Here is a 16,251-nt window from a genome sequence, read left to right on the forward strand (position 1 = left end):
TGTCCCTACCCAACAGTGGGCTCACAGTCTGGAAGGCCCATCCATGGTCCCATGGGGTCTGCTCTGGTCCAGGGGACTCAGGGCACTCTGACTGGGCCCTGGACCCTTGAAAGGCACAGTTAATATGTGAGGGCCAAGGTGGGCCAGGCTCATGGGGCTGGGTCACCTCAAGGCCTGACCAGGAGCTAGGAAGAGAAGGGGTAGTCAAACAAACATCAGTCAAGTGAGGAGAAAAAGAGTCGAGTTCTGTCCCAATCCAAAGTCTGGGGGCAAGAACTAGCTCAGTTAGCGTGTCTCAAGTGTCCATCCCAGATCCAAGAAACTGTGAGCCCACTGTTGGGTAGAGACTGTCTCTATATGTTGCCAACTTGTACTTCCCAAGCGCTTAGTACAGTGCTCTGCACACAGTAAGCGCTCAATAAATATGACTGATGATGATGATGATGATGATGAGTTGACCAGGGTGGTTCTGAGCCCGTTGTTGGGTAGGGACCGTCTCTATATGTTGCCAACTTGTACTTCCCAAGCGCTTAGTACAGTGCTCTGCACACAGTGAATGAATGGTCATCCCCAGGGCGAATCAGCATCGCTCCTTGGGACCCAGGTAATAATGATGATAGCATTTATTAAGCGCTTACTATGTGCAAAGCGCTGTTCTAAGCGCTGGAGAGGTTACAGGGTGATCAGGTTGTCCCATGGGATGCTCACAGCCTTAATCCCCATTTTACAGATGAGGTAACAGAGGCACAGAGAAGTGAAGTGACTTGCCCGAAGTCACATAGCTGGCATTTGGAGGAGGAAGGATTTGAACCCATGATCTCAGACTCCAAAGCCCGGGCTCTTTTCACTGAGCCACGCATTGGGCTGCGGTCTTGGAACCTTGACCTTGGCCAAGGGAGATGGCTCTCAATACCGGACACTCCTTCACCCACCTACAGAAAATACGAGGTGGGGGCAGACCAGTTGAAAACCAGTGTGTCCAGTAGAGAACTGGGCAAAAAGCCACCTTAGGTGGATGTCCCTAAACCTACCAGGGTATGGGACCCTCCTGAGGACCAGGCGGAGGTGCGGTGGAGCTAGAAACTCAGGAATAGAATCAACAAGCTGACTGGACTCCCACCATCCTGGGGGGGCTACCCCGAGGCAGAGCTGAGCAGGCGAGGGCTGAACTGGGACTAAACTGGCACCCTCTGGGTTTTGGTTTTTGGGTTTATTTTCATGGTATTTATTGAGCACTTACTATGTACCAGGCATTGTACTAAGGGCTGGGATGGATACGAACTAATTAAGTTGGCCATCATTCATTCATTCACTCATATTTATTGAGTGCTTACAGTGTGCAAAGCACTGTAATAATAATAATAATAATAATGTTGGCATTTGTTAAGTGCTTACTATGTGCAAAGCACTGTTCTAAGCGCTGGGGGGGATACAAAGTGATCAGGTTGTCCCATGTGGGGTTCACAGTCTTAATCCCCATTTTACAGATGAGGTAACTGAGGCTCAGAGAAGTTAAGTGACTTGCCCAAGGTCACATAGCAGACATGTGGCGGAGCGGGATTTGAACCCATGACCTCTGACTCCAAAGCCCGGGCTCTTTCCCTTGAGCCACGCTGCTTCTCAGTGTACTAAGCGCTTGGGAGAGTACAGTATAATAACAAACAGATACATTCCCTGCTTACAACGAGCTCACAGTTTAGAATGGGAGACAGACATTAATGTAATAATAATAATAATGGTATTTGTTAAGTGCTTACTATGCACTGTTCTAAGCGCTGGGGTAGATACAAGGTAATCAGGTTGTCCCACATGGGCTCACAATCTTAATCCCCATATTACATATGAGGTCACTGAGGCCCAGAGAAGTTAAGTGACTTGCCCAAAGTCACACAGTTGACATAAATAAATAAATTATAGATATATACAGACATATACATTCGTGCTGTGGGGATGGGAGGGAGGATGAATGGAGGGAGGATGAATGAAGGAGCAAGTCAGGGCGACGCAGAAGGGAATAGGAGAAGAAGAGAGGAGGGCTTACTCAGGGAAGGCTTCTTGGAGGAGATATGCCTTCAATAAGACTTTGAAGTTGGGGAGAGCAATTATCTGTCGCACACTTTATGGCTGTATTGTACTTTCCAAGCGCTTAGTACAGTGCTCTGCACACGGTAAACGCTCAATAAATACGATTGAATGAACAAATGAATGAATACGAGGGAGGGTGTTCCCGGCCAGAATCCTCGTCCTCCAAGGGGCTCACAGTCTTAATCCCCATTTTCCAGACGAGGTAGTTGAGGCCCAGAGAAGTTAAGTGATTTGCCCAAAGTCACACAGCAGACAATTGGCAGAGCCGATATTAGAATTTAGGTCCTTCTGACTCATTTTTAGGTCCAGGGTGTGGGCGGGGCTACTCCGTAGAAGGAGACCGTCCGCAGTGGAGGAGAATGGAGTTGATGGAGACGTGGGGATGGAAAGGGGTTAGGGGCGGTGCTAGGACTTTGCCTAGGCGTGTTAACACCCAATCATTCATTCAATCCTATTTATTTAGCGCGTACTGTGTGCACAGCACGGTAATAATAATAATAATAATGGCATTAATTAAGCGCTTACTATGTGCAAAGCACTGTTCTAAGCGCTGGGGAGGCTACAAGGTGATCAGGTTGTCCCACGGTGGGCTCACAGTCTTAATCCCCATTTTACAGATGAGGCTCAGAGAAGTTAAGTGATTTACCCAAAGTCACACAGCCCCGACTCCCTCCCTCTGCTCTACCCCCACTCCCCGCCCCACAGCACCTGTGTATATATGTACATATTTATTATTCTATTTATTTTATTACAGATGTGTATATATCTACAGTTCTACCTATATTGATGCTATTGATGCCTGTCTATTTGTTTTGTTTTGTTGTCTGTCTCCCCTCTTCTAGACTATGAGCCCGTTGTTGGGCAGGGATCAGCTGTGTGATTTAGGGCAAGTCACTTAACTTCTCTGTGCCTCAGTTACCTCATCTGTAAAATGCGGATTAAGAGTATGCGCCCCTCGTGGGACAACCTGATTACCTTGTATCAACTCCAGCGCTTAGCAGTGCTTTGCACATAGTAAGCGCTTAACAAATACCATCATTATCATTATTATTCGTCGCTGTACTTTCCAAGCGCTTAGTACAGCGCTTTGCGCATTGTAAGCGCTCAGTAAATACGGTTGAATGAATGAATAATAATGATGGCATTTGTTAAGCACTTACTATGTGCAAAGCTCTGCACACAGTAAACGCTCAATAAATACAATTGATTGATTGATTCTAAGCGCTGGGGGGGGATATAAAGTGATCCTTTATATATAAAGTTTATCCTTTCCTGCCTTAACTCAGCCCTCTCTTCTGCCAGACAAAACTATTTCTCCTCCCTTATTGACACCCATGCCCATCACCCCCGCCAGCTCTTCCGTACATTCAACTCCCTTCTCAGGCCCCCGGTTCCTCCCCCTCCTCCTTCCCTCACCCCCAACGATCTGGCCTCCTACTTCATTAACAAAATTCAATCCATCAGGTCCGACCTCCCCAAAGTCTCTTCCCCCCTTTCTCCAACCCCCCGGCTCTCAACACTCTCTGCTACTCTCCCATCCTTCCCAGCGGTATCCTCAGAGGAACTCTCCTCCCTCCTCTCAAGTGCTACTCCGGCCACCTGTGCTTCTGACCCCATTCCCTCTCATCTTATGAAATCTCTCGCTCCATCCCTTCTCCCCTCCTTAACTTCCATCTTCAACCGCTCACTCTCCACTGGTTCCTTCCCCTCTGCCTTCAAACATGCCCATGTCTCTCCCATCCTAAAAAAACCCTCTCTTGACCCCACCTCACCTTCTAGTTATCGTCCCATATCCCTCCTACCATTCCTTTCCAAACTCCTAGAACGAGTTGTCTACACGCGCTGCCTAGAATTCCTCAACAACAACTCTCTCCTCGACCCCCTCCAGTCTGGCTTCCGTCCCCTTCATTCCACGGAAACTGCGCTCTCAAAGGTCACCAATGACCTCCTGCTTGCCAAATCCAACGGCTCATACTCTGTCCTAATCCTCCTCGACCTCTCAGCTGCCTTTGACACTGTGGACCACCCCCTTCTCCTCAACACGTTATCTGACCTTGGCTTCACTGACTCCGTCCTCTCCTGGTTCTCCTCTTATCTCTCCGGTCGTTCTTTCTCAGTCTCTTTTGCAGGCTCCTCCTCCCCCTCCCATCCTCTTACTGTGGGGGTTCCCCAAGGTTCAGTGCTTGGTCCCCTTCTGTTCTCAATCTACACTCACTCCCTTGGTGACCTCATTCGCTCCCACGGCTTCAACTATCATCTCTACGCTGATGACACCCAGATCTACATCTCTGCCCCTGCTCTCTCCCCCTCCCTCCAGGCTCGCATCTCCTCCTGCCTTCAGGACATCTCCATCTGGATGTCCGCCCGCCACCTAAAGCTCAACATGTCGAAGACTGAGCTCCTTGTCTTCCCTCCCAAACCTTGTCCTCTCCCTAACTTTCCCATCTCTGTTGACGGCACTACCATCCTTCCCGTCTCACAAGCCCGCAACCTCGGTGTCATCCTCGACTCCGCTCTCTCATTCACCCCTCACATCCAAGCCATCACCAAAACCTGCCGGTCTCAGCTCCGCAACATTGCCAAGATCCGCCCTTTCCACTCCATCCAAACTGCTACCCTGCTCATTCAAGCTCTCATCCTATCCCGTCTGGACTACTGCACTAGCCTTCTCTCTGATCTCCCATCCTCGTGTCTCTCTCCACTTCAATCCATACTTCATGCTGCTGCCCGGATTATCTTTGTCCAGAAACGCTCTGGACATATTACTCCCCTCCTCAAAAACCTCCAATGGCTACCGATCAATCTGCGCATCAAGCAGAAACTCCTCACCCTGGGCTTCAAGGCTGTCCATCACCTCGCCCCCTCCTACCTCACCTCCCTTCTCTCCTTCTACTGCCCAGCCCGCACCCTCCGCTCCTCCACCACTAATCTCCTCACTGTACCTCGCTCTCGCCTGTCCCGCCATCGACCCCCGGCCCACGTCATCCCCCGGGCCTGGAATGCCCTCCCTCTGCCCATCCGCCAAGCTAGCTCTCTTCCTCCCTTCAAGGCCCTGCTGAGAGCTCACCTCCTCCAGGAGGCCTTCCCAGACTGAGCCCCTTCTTTCCTCTCCCCTCGTCCCCCTCTCCATCCCCCCGTCTTACCTCCTTCCCTTCCCCACAGCACCTGTATATATGTATATATGGTTGTACATATTTATTACTCTATTTATTTATTTATTTATTTATTTATTTTACTTGTACATTTCTATCCTACTTATTTTATTTTGTTGGTATGTTTGGTTCTGTTCTCTGTCTCCCCCTTTTAGACTGTGAGCCCACTGTTGGGTAGGGACTGTCTCTATGTGATGCCAATTTGTACTTCCCAAGCGCTTAGTACAGTGCTCTGCACATAGTAAGCGCTCAATAAATACGATTGATTGATTGATTGATTGATTGATTGATCAGGTTGTCCCACGGGGGGCGGGGGGGGGGGGGGGCTCACAGTCTTAATCCCCATTTTACAGATGAGGGAACTGAGGCTCAGAGAAGTTAAGTGACTGGCTCAAGATCACACAGCATCATCATCATCAATCATATTTATTGAGCGCTTACTATGTGCAGAGCACTGTACTAAGCGCTTGGGAAGTACAAATTGGCAACACATAGAGACAGTCCCTACCCAGCAGTGGGCTCACAGTCTAAAAGGGGGAGACAGAGAACAAAACCAAACATACTAACAAAATAAAATAAATAGAATAGATATGTACAAATAAAATAAATAAATAAATAAATAGAGTAATAAATATGTACAAACATATATACATCTATACAGGTGCTGTGGGGAAGGGAAGGAGGTAAGATGGGGGGATGGAGAGGGGGACGAGGGGGAGAGGAAGGAAGGGGCTCAGTTTGGGAAGGCCTCCTGGAGGAGGTGAGCTCTCAGCGGGGCCTTGAAGGGAGGAAGAGAGCTAGCTTGGAGGATGGGCAGAGGGAGGGCATTCCAGGCCCGGGGGATGACGTGGGCCGGGGGTCGATGGCGGGACAGGCGAGAGCGAGGTACGGTGAGGAGCAGACGAGGTGGAGTCGGGATTAGAACCCATGACCTGTGACTCCCAACCCCGGGCTCTTTCCACTAAACCATGCTGCTTCTCCGGAGGTCTCGGCCTGCCTCCCCGCCCCGGGGTCCCCGGCCCCCCAGAGAGCTGTCGGAGACCAGGCTCGACCCCCACCACCCCGCAAGCCTTATTGAAACAAGTCACAGAACCTTCATGGGGATGGTTTCTGGGGATGGGTTCAACATTCCAGCCCGTCGAAGTGAGTCGACTGGGAGGGTGTCGAAGGGAGGGAGACAAGTTCAGCAATCGTTTGCCTGCTCACATGTTAGTACCCTGCGATCGCCCTTCCAGCTCTGAAATCCTCATATTAGTTATTTCCAAGTTGGGTGCAGCAAACCTTGTTTTCCTGTGTTTGTCATGTCACTGTAGACATCACCACCCTCCTTCCCGGCTCACAAGCCCTTAACCTTGGCATGACCCTTGATGCCTCTCTCTCATTCAACCCTCTTACCCAATCCCCCTCCTCCCGCCCTACCTCCTTCCCCTCCCCACAGCACCTGTATATATGTCTGTACAGATTTATTACTCTATTTTACTCGTACATATTTACCATTCTATTTATTTTATTTTGTTAACATGCGTTGTTTTGTTGTCTGTCTCCCCCTTCTAGACTGTGAGCCCGCTATTGGGTAGGGACCGTCTCTATATGTTACCAACTTGTACTTCCCAAGCGCTTAGTACAGTGCTCTGCACACAGTAAGCGCTCAGTAAATACGATTGAATGAATGAATGAATGAAGGCACACCTCCTCCAAGAGGCCTTCCCAGACTAAGCCCCACTTTTCCTCATCTCCCGCTCCCTTCTGCATCGCCCTGACTTGCTCCCTTTGCTCTTCCGCTCTCTCCCCACCCCACAGCATTTATGCACATATCTGTCATTCATTCAATCGTATTTATTGAGCACTTACTGGACTAAGCGCTTGGAAAGTACGGTTCGGCAGCAGGTAGAGACAATCCCTACCCAACAACGGGCTCACAGTCTAGAAGGGGGGAGACAGATAACAAAACAAGCAGACAGGCATCAATAGCATAAAAATAGATAAATAGAATTATGGATATACATCATTAATAAAATAAATAGAATTATAGATATTACAAATATACACAAGTGCTGTGGGGCGGGGAGGGGGGTAGAGCAGAGGGAGGGAGTCGGGGCGATGGGGAGGGGAGGAGGGGCAGTGGAAAAGGGGGGCTCAGTCTGGGAAGGCCTCCTGGAGGAGGTGATCCCATTTATTTATATTGATATCTGTTTATTTGTGTTGATAGCTGTCTCCCCCAGCCCCTCCAGACTTTGAGCTCGTTTTTTTATGGCATTATGCTTACTATGTGCAAAGAATTGTTCTAAGCGCTGGGGAGGTTACGAGGTGATCAGGTTGGGGGGCTCACAGTCTTAATCCCCATTTTACAGATGAGGTAACTGAGGCCCAGAGAAGTTAAGTGACTTGCCCAAAGTCACACGGCTGACAATTGGTGGAGTCGGGATTTAAACCCATGCCCTCCGACTCCAAAGCCCGTCCTCTTTCCACTGAGCCACGCTGCTTCTCTCATCCTCATCATCATCAATCGTATTTATTGAGAGCTTACTGTGTGCAGAGCACTGTACTAAGCGCTTGGGAAGTACAAGTTGGCAACATATAGGGACAGTCCCGACCCAACAGTGGGCTCACAGTCTAAAAGGGGGAGACAGAGAACAAAACCAAACATACTAACAAAATAAAATAAATAGAATAGATATGTACAAGTAAAATAAATAGAGTAATAAATATGTACAGACATATATACACATATACAGGTGCTGTGGGGAAGGGAAGGAGGTAAGATGAGGGGATGGAGAGGGGGACGAGGGGGAGAGGAAGGAAGGGGCTCAGTCTGGGAAGGCCTCCTGGAGGAGGTGAGCTCTCAGTAGGGCCTTGAAGGGAGGAAGAGAGCTAGCTTGGCGGATGGGCAGAGGGAGGATGGTTCAAAAAATAAATAGAATAGATATGTACAAGTAAAATAAATAGAGTAATAAATATGTACAGACATATATACATATATATACATATATAAATAGAGAAATATGTACAAACATATATACATATATACAGGTGCTGTGGACAATCCCTCCCTCTTTATTGCTGTATTGTAGTTTCCCAAGCGCTTAGTGCAGGGCTATGCACCCAGTCAGCGCTCCATAAATAATAAATACGGTTGAATGCATGAAGAGTGACGGTCCGGGAGGTTAGGTCACGGCCATGGTCGGTCACGGGGCGGAGGGAGGGCTAGGGAGGGAGAGGGTCAACGGCTCCGAGAGGGCCAATCAATCAATCAATCAATCAATCATATTTATTGAGCGCTTACTGTGTGCAGAGCACTGGACTAAGCGCTTGGGAAGTACAAGTTGGCAACATATAGAGACAGTCCCTACCCAACAGTGGGCTCACAGTCTAAAAGAAGGAGACAGAGAACAAAACCAAACATACTAACAAACTAAAATAAATAGAATAGATATGTACAAGTAAAATAGAGTAATAAATATGTACAGACATATATACATATATACAGGTGCTGTGGGGAAGGGAAGGAGGTAAGATGGGGGGATGGAGAGGGGGACGAGGGGGAGAGGAAGGAAGGGGCTCAGTCTGGGAAGGCCTCCTGGAGGAGGTGAGCTCTCAGTAGGGCCTTGAAGGGAGGAAGAGAGCTAGCTTGGCGGATGGGCAGAGGGAGGATGGTTCATTCCTTCATTCGATCTGATTTATTAAGCGCTTACTGTGGGCAGAGCACTGTATTGAGTGCTTCGGAAAGTACAATACAGAGGGTGGCCATATGTGCTTACAACGAGCTCACAGTCTAGGGAGGAGCGGGGAGACAGACATCAATATCTGTAATTTTATTTTATAATCATAATGATGGCATTTATTAAGCGCTTACTATGTGCAAAGCACTGCTCTAAGCGCCAGGGAGGTTACAGGTTGATCAGTTTGTCCCACATGGGGCTCACAGTCTTAATCCCCATTTTACAGATGAGGTAACTGAGGCCCAGAGAAGTTAAGTGACTTGCCCAAAGTCACACAGCTGACAATGGGCAGAGCGGGATTTGAACCCACGACCTCTGACTCCAAAGCCCGTGCTCTTTCCACTGAGCTAAGCTGCTTCTCTGAAGCATTTATGAAGCAGCATGGTGCAACGGATAGAGCACTGGTCCGGGAGTCAGGAGGTTATGGGTTCTAATCCTGACTCCGCCACTTGTCTGCTGTGTGCCCTTGGGCATGTCATTTAACTTCTCTGGGCCTGTGACCTCATCTGTGAAATGGGGATTGAGACTGGGAGCCCCACGTGGGACGGGGCTGTGTCCAACCCGCTTTGCTTGTATCCACCCCCAGCGCTTAGTACAGTGCCCAGCCCGTAGTAAGCACTTAAATTAGTACTTCCCAAGCGCTTAGTCCAGTGCTCTGCACACAGTAAGCGCTCAATAAATATAATTGAATAAATAAATACCACAGTGATTATTATTATTACCGTTTACTTGTATTGATGTGTGTCTCCCCTCTCCTCAATTCATTCATTCAATCGTATTTATTGAGCACTTACCGTGTGCAGAGCACTGCACGAAGCGCTTGGAAAGTACAATTCGGCAACAGAGACGGTCCCTACCCAACAACCTGTATATATGTTTGTACATATTTATTACTCTATTTATTTATTTTACTTGTACATATTTATTCTATTTATTTTATTTTGTTAATATGTTTTGTTGTCTGTCTCCCCCCTTCTAGACTGTGAGCCCGCTGTTGTGTAGGGACCGTCTCTCTGTGTTGCCAACTTGGACTTCCCAAGCGCTTAGTACAGTGCTCTGTACACAGTAAGCGCTCAATAAATATAATTGAATAAATAAATACCACAGTGATTATTATTATTACCGTTTACTTGTATTGATATGTGTCTCCCCTCTCCTCAATTCATTCATTCAGTCGTATTTATTGAGCGCTTACTGTGTGCAGAGCACTGCACTAAGCGCTTGGAAAGTACAATTTGGCAACAGAGACGGTCCCTACCCAACAACCTGTATATATGTTTGTACATATTTATTACTCTATTTATTTATTTTACTTGTACATATTTATTCTATTTATTTTATTTTGTTAATATGTTTTGTTGTCTGTCTCCCCCTTCTAGACTGTGAGCCCGCTGTTGTGTAGGGACCGTCTCTCTGTGTTGCCAACTTGGACTTCCCAAGCGCTTAGTACAGTGCTCTGTACACAGTAAGCGCTCAATAAATATAATTGAATAAATAAATACCACAGTGATTATTATTATTACCGTTTACTTGTATTGATATGTGTCTCCCCTCTCCTCAATTCATTCATTCAGTCGTATTTATTGAGCGCTTACTGTGTGCAGAGCACTGCACTAAGCGCTTGGAAAGTACAATTTGGCAACAGAGACGGTCCCTACCCAACAACCTGTGTATATGTTTGTACATATTTATTACTCTATTTATTTATTTTACTTGTACATATTGATTCTATTTATTTTATTTTGTTAATATGTTTTGTTGTCTGTCTCCCCCTTCTAGACTGTGAGCCCGCTGTTGGGTAGGGACCGTCTCTCTATGTTGCCAACTTGGACTTCCCAAGCGCTTAGTCCAGTGCTCTGCACACAGTAAGCGCTCAATAAGTACAATTGAATGAATAAATGAATGAACGGGCTCACAGTCTAGAAGCGGGGAGACAGACAACAAAACAAAACAAGTAGACGGGCATCAAGACTGAGAGATCTAACCTGTGAAGTCGTTGTGGGCAGGGATTGTCACCCTTTAGTGCTTTATTGTACTTTCCCAAGCTATCAGTCCCGGCGAAGTCAGAGATCATGGGTTCTAATCCAGCTCCGCCACTTGTCAGATAATAATAATAATAATAATGGCATTTATTAAGCGCTTACTATGTGCAAAGCACTGTTCTAAGGTTACAAGGTGATCAGGTACATCATCATCAATCGTATTTATTGAGCGCTTACTGTGTGCAGAGCACTGGACTAAGCGCTTGGGAAGTACAAGTTGGCACAATTAAATCTAGATAATAATAGTAATAGCAATGGCATTTATTAAGCGCTTACTATGTGCAAAGCACTGTTCTAAGGTTACAAGGTGATCAGGTACAATTAAATCTAGATAATAATAGTAATAATAATGGCATTTATGAAGCGCTTACTATGTGCAAAGCACTGTTCTAAGGTTACAAGGTGATCAGGTACAATTAAATCTAGATAATAATAGTAATGATAATGGCATTTATGAAGCGCTTACTATGTGCAAAGCACAGTTCTAAGGTTACAAGGTGATCAGGTACATTATCATCAATCGTATTTTTTGAGCGCTTACTGTGTGCAGAGCACTGTACTAAGCGCTTGGGAAGTACAAGTTGGCACAATTAAATCTAGATAATAATAGTAATAACAATGGCATTTATTAAGCGCTTACTATGTGCAAAGCACTGTTCTAAGGTTACAAGGTGATCAGGTACAATTAAATCTAGATAATAATAGTAATAATAATGGCATTTATGAAGCGCTTACTATGTGCAAAGCACTGTTCTAAGGTTACAAGGTGATCAGGTACATTATCATCAATCGCATTTATTGAGCGCTTACTGTGTGCAGAGCACTGTACTAAGTGCTTGGGAAGTACAAGTTGGCACAATTAAATCTAGATAATAATAGTAATAACAATGGCATTTATTAAGCGCTTACTATGTGCAAAGCACTGTTCTAAGGTTACAAGGTGATCAGGTACAATTAAATCTAGATAATAATAGTAATGATAATGGCATTTATTAAGCGCTTACTATGTGCAAAGCACTGTTCTAAGGTTACAAGGTGATCAGGTACATTATCATCAATCGTATTTATTGAGCGCTTACTGTGTGCAGAGCACTGTACTAAGCGCTTGGGAAGTACAAATTGGCACAATTAAATCTAGATAATAATAGTAATGATAATGGCATTTATTAAGCGCTTACTATGTGCAAAGCACTGTTCTAAGGTTACAAGGTGATCAGGTACAATTAAATCTAGATAATAATAGTAATAATGGCATTTATGAAGCGCTTACTATGTGCAAAGCACTGTTCTAAGGTTACAAGGTGATCAGGTAGATCATCATCAATCGTATTTATTGAGCGCTTACTGTGTGCAGAGCACTGTACTAAGCGCTTGGGAAGTACAAGTTGGCACAATTAAATCTAGATAATAATAGTAATAACAATGGCATTAAGCGCTTACTATGTGCAAACCACTGTTCTAAGGTTACAAGGTGATCAGGTACAATTAAATCTAGATAATAATAGTAATGATAATGGCATTTATTAAGCGCTTACTATGTGCAAAGCACAGTTCTAAGGTTACAAGGTGATCAGGTACATTATCATCAATCGTATTTTTTGAGCGCTTACTGTGTGCAGAGCACTGTACTAAGCGCTTGGGAAGTACAAGTTGGCACAATTAAATCTAGATAATAATAGTAATAACAATGGCATTTATTAAGCGCTTACTATGTGCAAAGCACTGTTCTAAGGTTACAAGGTGATCAGGTACAATTAAATCTAGATAATAATAGTAATGATAATGGCATTTATTAAGCGCTTACTATGTGCAAAGCACTGTTCTAAGGTTACAAGGTGATCAGGTACAATTAAATCTAGATAATAATAGTAATAATAATGGCATTTATTAAGCGCTTACTATGTGCAAAGCACTGTTCTAAGGTTACAAGGTGATCAGGTACAATTAAATCTAGATAATAATAGTAATAATAATGGCATTTATTAAGCGCTTACTATGTGCAAAGCACTGTTCTAAGGTTACAAGGTGATCAGGTACAATTAAATGTAGATAGTAATAGTAATAATAATGGCATTTATTAAGCGCTTGCTATGTGCAAAGCACTGTTCTAAGGTTACAAGGTGATCAGGTACAATTAAATCTAGATAATAATAGTAATAATAATGGCATTTATTAAGCGCTTACTATGTGCAAAGCACTGTTCTAAGTGCGACTTTGAGCAAGTCACTTAACTTCTCTGTGACTCAGTTTCCTCATCTGTCAAATGGGGATTAAGAATAACTATGGCATTTATTAAGCAATTACTACGTGCAAAGCACTGTTCTAAGCGCTGAACGCTGGGGAGGAGACAAGGTGAGCCCCACGTGGGACAACCTGATCACCTTGTATCCCCCCCAGTGCTTATAACAGTGCTTCGCACATTGTAAGCGCTTAACAAATACCATCATTATTATTACCCCAGTGCTTAGAACAGTGCTGGGCACCTAGAAAGTGCTTGACAAATACCATCATCATTATCATTCATTCAATTGTATTTACTAAGCGCTTCCTGTGTGCAGAGCACTATACCAAGCGCTTGGGAAGTATAAAATTATTATTATTACAGTGCTCTGCACACAGGAAGCGCTCAACAAATACCATCATTATTATTACCCCAGTGCTTAGAACAGTGCTGGGCACCTAGAAAGTGCTTGACAAATACCATCATCATTATCATTCATTCAGTTGTATTTACTAAGCGCTTCCTGTGTGCAGAGCACTATACTAAGCGCTTGGGAAGTATAAAATTAATATTATTACAGTGCTCTGCACACAGGAAGCGCTCAACAAATACCATCATTATTATTACCCCAGTGCTTAGAACAGTGCTGGGCACCTAGAAAGTGCTTGACAAATACCATCATCATTACCATTCATTCAATTGTATTTACTAAGTGCTTCCTGTCGGCAGAACACTATACTAAGCGCTTGGGAAGTATAAAATTATTATTATTACAGTGCTCTGCACACAGGAAGCGCTCAACAAATACCATCATTATTATTACCCCAGTGCTTAGAACAGTGCTGGGCACACAGAAAGTGCTTGACAAATACCATCATCATGATCATTCATTCAATTGTATTTACTAAGCGCTTCCTGTGTGCAGAGCACTATACTAAGCGCTTGGGAAGTACAAAATTATCATTATTACAGTGCTCTGCACACAGGAAGCGCTCAACAAATACCATCATCATTATCACCCCAGTGCTTAGAACAGTGCTGGGCACACAGAAAGTGCTTGACAAATACCATCATCATTATCATTCATTCAATTGTATTTACTAAGCGCTTCCTGTGTGCAGAGCACTATACTAAGAGCTTGGGAAGTATAAAATTATTATTATTACAGTGCTCTGCACACGGGAAGTATAAAATTATTATTATTACAGTGCTCTGCACACAGGAAGCGCTCAACAAATACCATCGTTATTATTACCCCAGTGCTTAGAACAGGGCTGGGCACATAGAAAGTGCTTGACAAATACCATCATCATTATCATTCATTCAATTGTATTTACTAAGTGCTTCCTGTTGGCAGAACACTATACTAAGCGCTTGGGAAGTACAAAATTATTATTATTACAGTGCTCTGCACACAGGAAGCGCTCAACAAATACCATCATTATTATTACCCCAGTGCTTAGAACAGTGCTGGGCACACAGAAAGTGCTTGACAAATACCATCATCATGATCATTCATTCAATTGTATTTACTAAGCGCTTCCTGTGTGCAGAGCACTATACTAAGCGCTTGGGAAGTACAAAATTATCATTATTACAGTGCTCTGCACACAGGAAGCGCTCAACAAATACCATCATCATTATCACCCCAGTGCTTAGAACAGTGCTGGGCACACAGAAAGTGCTTGACAAATACCATCATCATTATCATTCATTCAATTGTATTTACTAAGCGCTTCCTGTGTGCAGAGCACTATACTAAGAGCTTGGGAAGTATAAAATTATTATTATTACAGTGCTCTGCACACGGGAAGTATAAAATTATTATTATTACAGTGCTCTGCACACAGGAAGCGCTCAACAAATACCATCATTATTATTACCCCAGTGCTTAGAACAGTGCTGGGCACACAGAAAGTGCCTGACAAATACCATCATCATTATCATTCATTCAATTGTATTTACTAAGCGCTTCCTGTCGGCAGAACACTATACTAAGCGCTTGGGAAGTATAAAATTATTATTATTACAGTGCTCTGCACACAGGAAGCGCTCAACAAATACCATCATTATTATTACCCCAGTGCTTAGAACAGTGCTGGGCACCTAGAAAGTGCTTGACGAATACCATCATCATGATCATTCATTCAATTGTATTTACTAAGCGCTTCCTGTGTGCAGAGCACTATACTAAGCGCTTGGGAAGTATAAAATTAATATTATTACAGTGCTCTGCACACAGGAAGCGCTCAACAAATACCATCATTATTTATTACTCTATTTATTTATTTATTTATTTTACTTGTACATTTCTATCCTATTTATTTTATTCTGTTGGTATGTTTGGCTTTGTTCCCTGTCTCCCCCTTTTAGACTGTGAGCCCACTGTTGGGTAGGGACTGTCTCTATGTGTTGCCACTTTGTACTTCCCAAGCGCTTAGTACAGTGCTCTGCACATAGTAAGCGCTCAATAAATACGATTGACTGATTGATTACCTCAGTGCTTAGAACAGGGCTGGGCACCTAGAAAGTGCTTGACAAATACCATCATCATGATCATTCATTCAATTGTATTTACTAAGCGCTTCCTGTGTGCAGAGCACTATACTAAGCGCTTGGGGAGTATAAAATTATTATTATTACAGTGCTCTGCACACAGGAAGCGCTCCGTAAAGACGCTTGGATGGATGGATGGATGGATGAATGAATGAATGAATGAATGAATGAATGAATGAATGAATGAATAAACAGGCATCGATATGAATAAATGGCGGAGAGGGGTCAGGAGGGCTGCGGGGCGGAGGCCATAATAGTCACAATGATAACAGCGATAGCGGTAGCAATGACGATGATAATAATAACGATAATGATGCTAACGATCGTGATGCTAAGGGGGAAGGCGCTGCGGAGGGGTGTCCGTCCCCCCCTCTCCGCGCCCATGGTCCGGTCCCCGGGGCAGGCGGGGGCCCCGGCTCGGGCGGTACCATCCGTGCCGCGGGGGGGAGGTGGGGGGGGAGGCCGGGGCGCGCGGG

Source organism: Tachyglossus aculeatus, chromosome 6 (assembly GCF_015852505.1).
Source record: "Tachyglossus aculeatus isolate mTacAcu1 chromosome 6, mTacAcu1.pri, whole genome shotgun sequence".
NCBI classification, from domain to species: domain Eukaryota; kingdom Metazoa; phylum Chordata; class Mammalia; order Monotremata; family Tachyglossidae; genus Tachyglossus; species Tachyglossus aculeatus.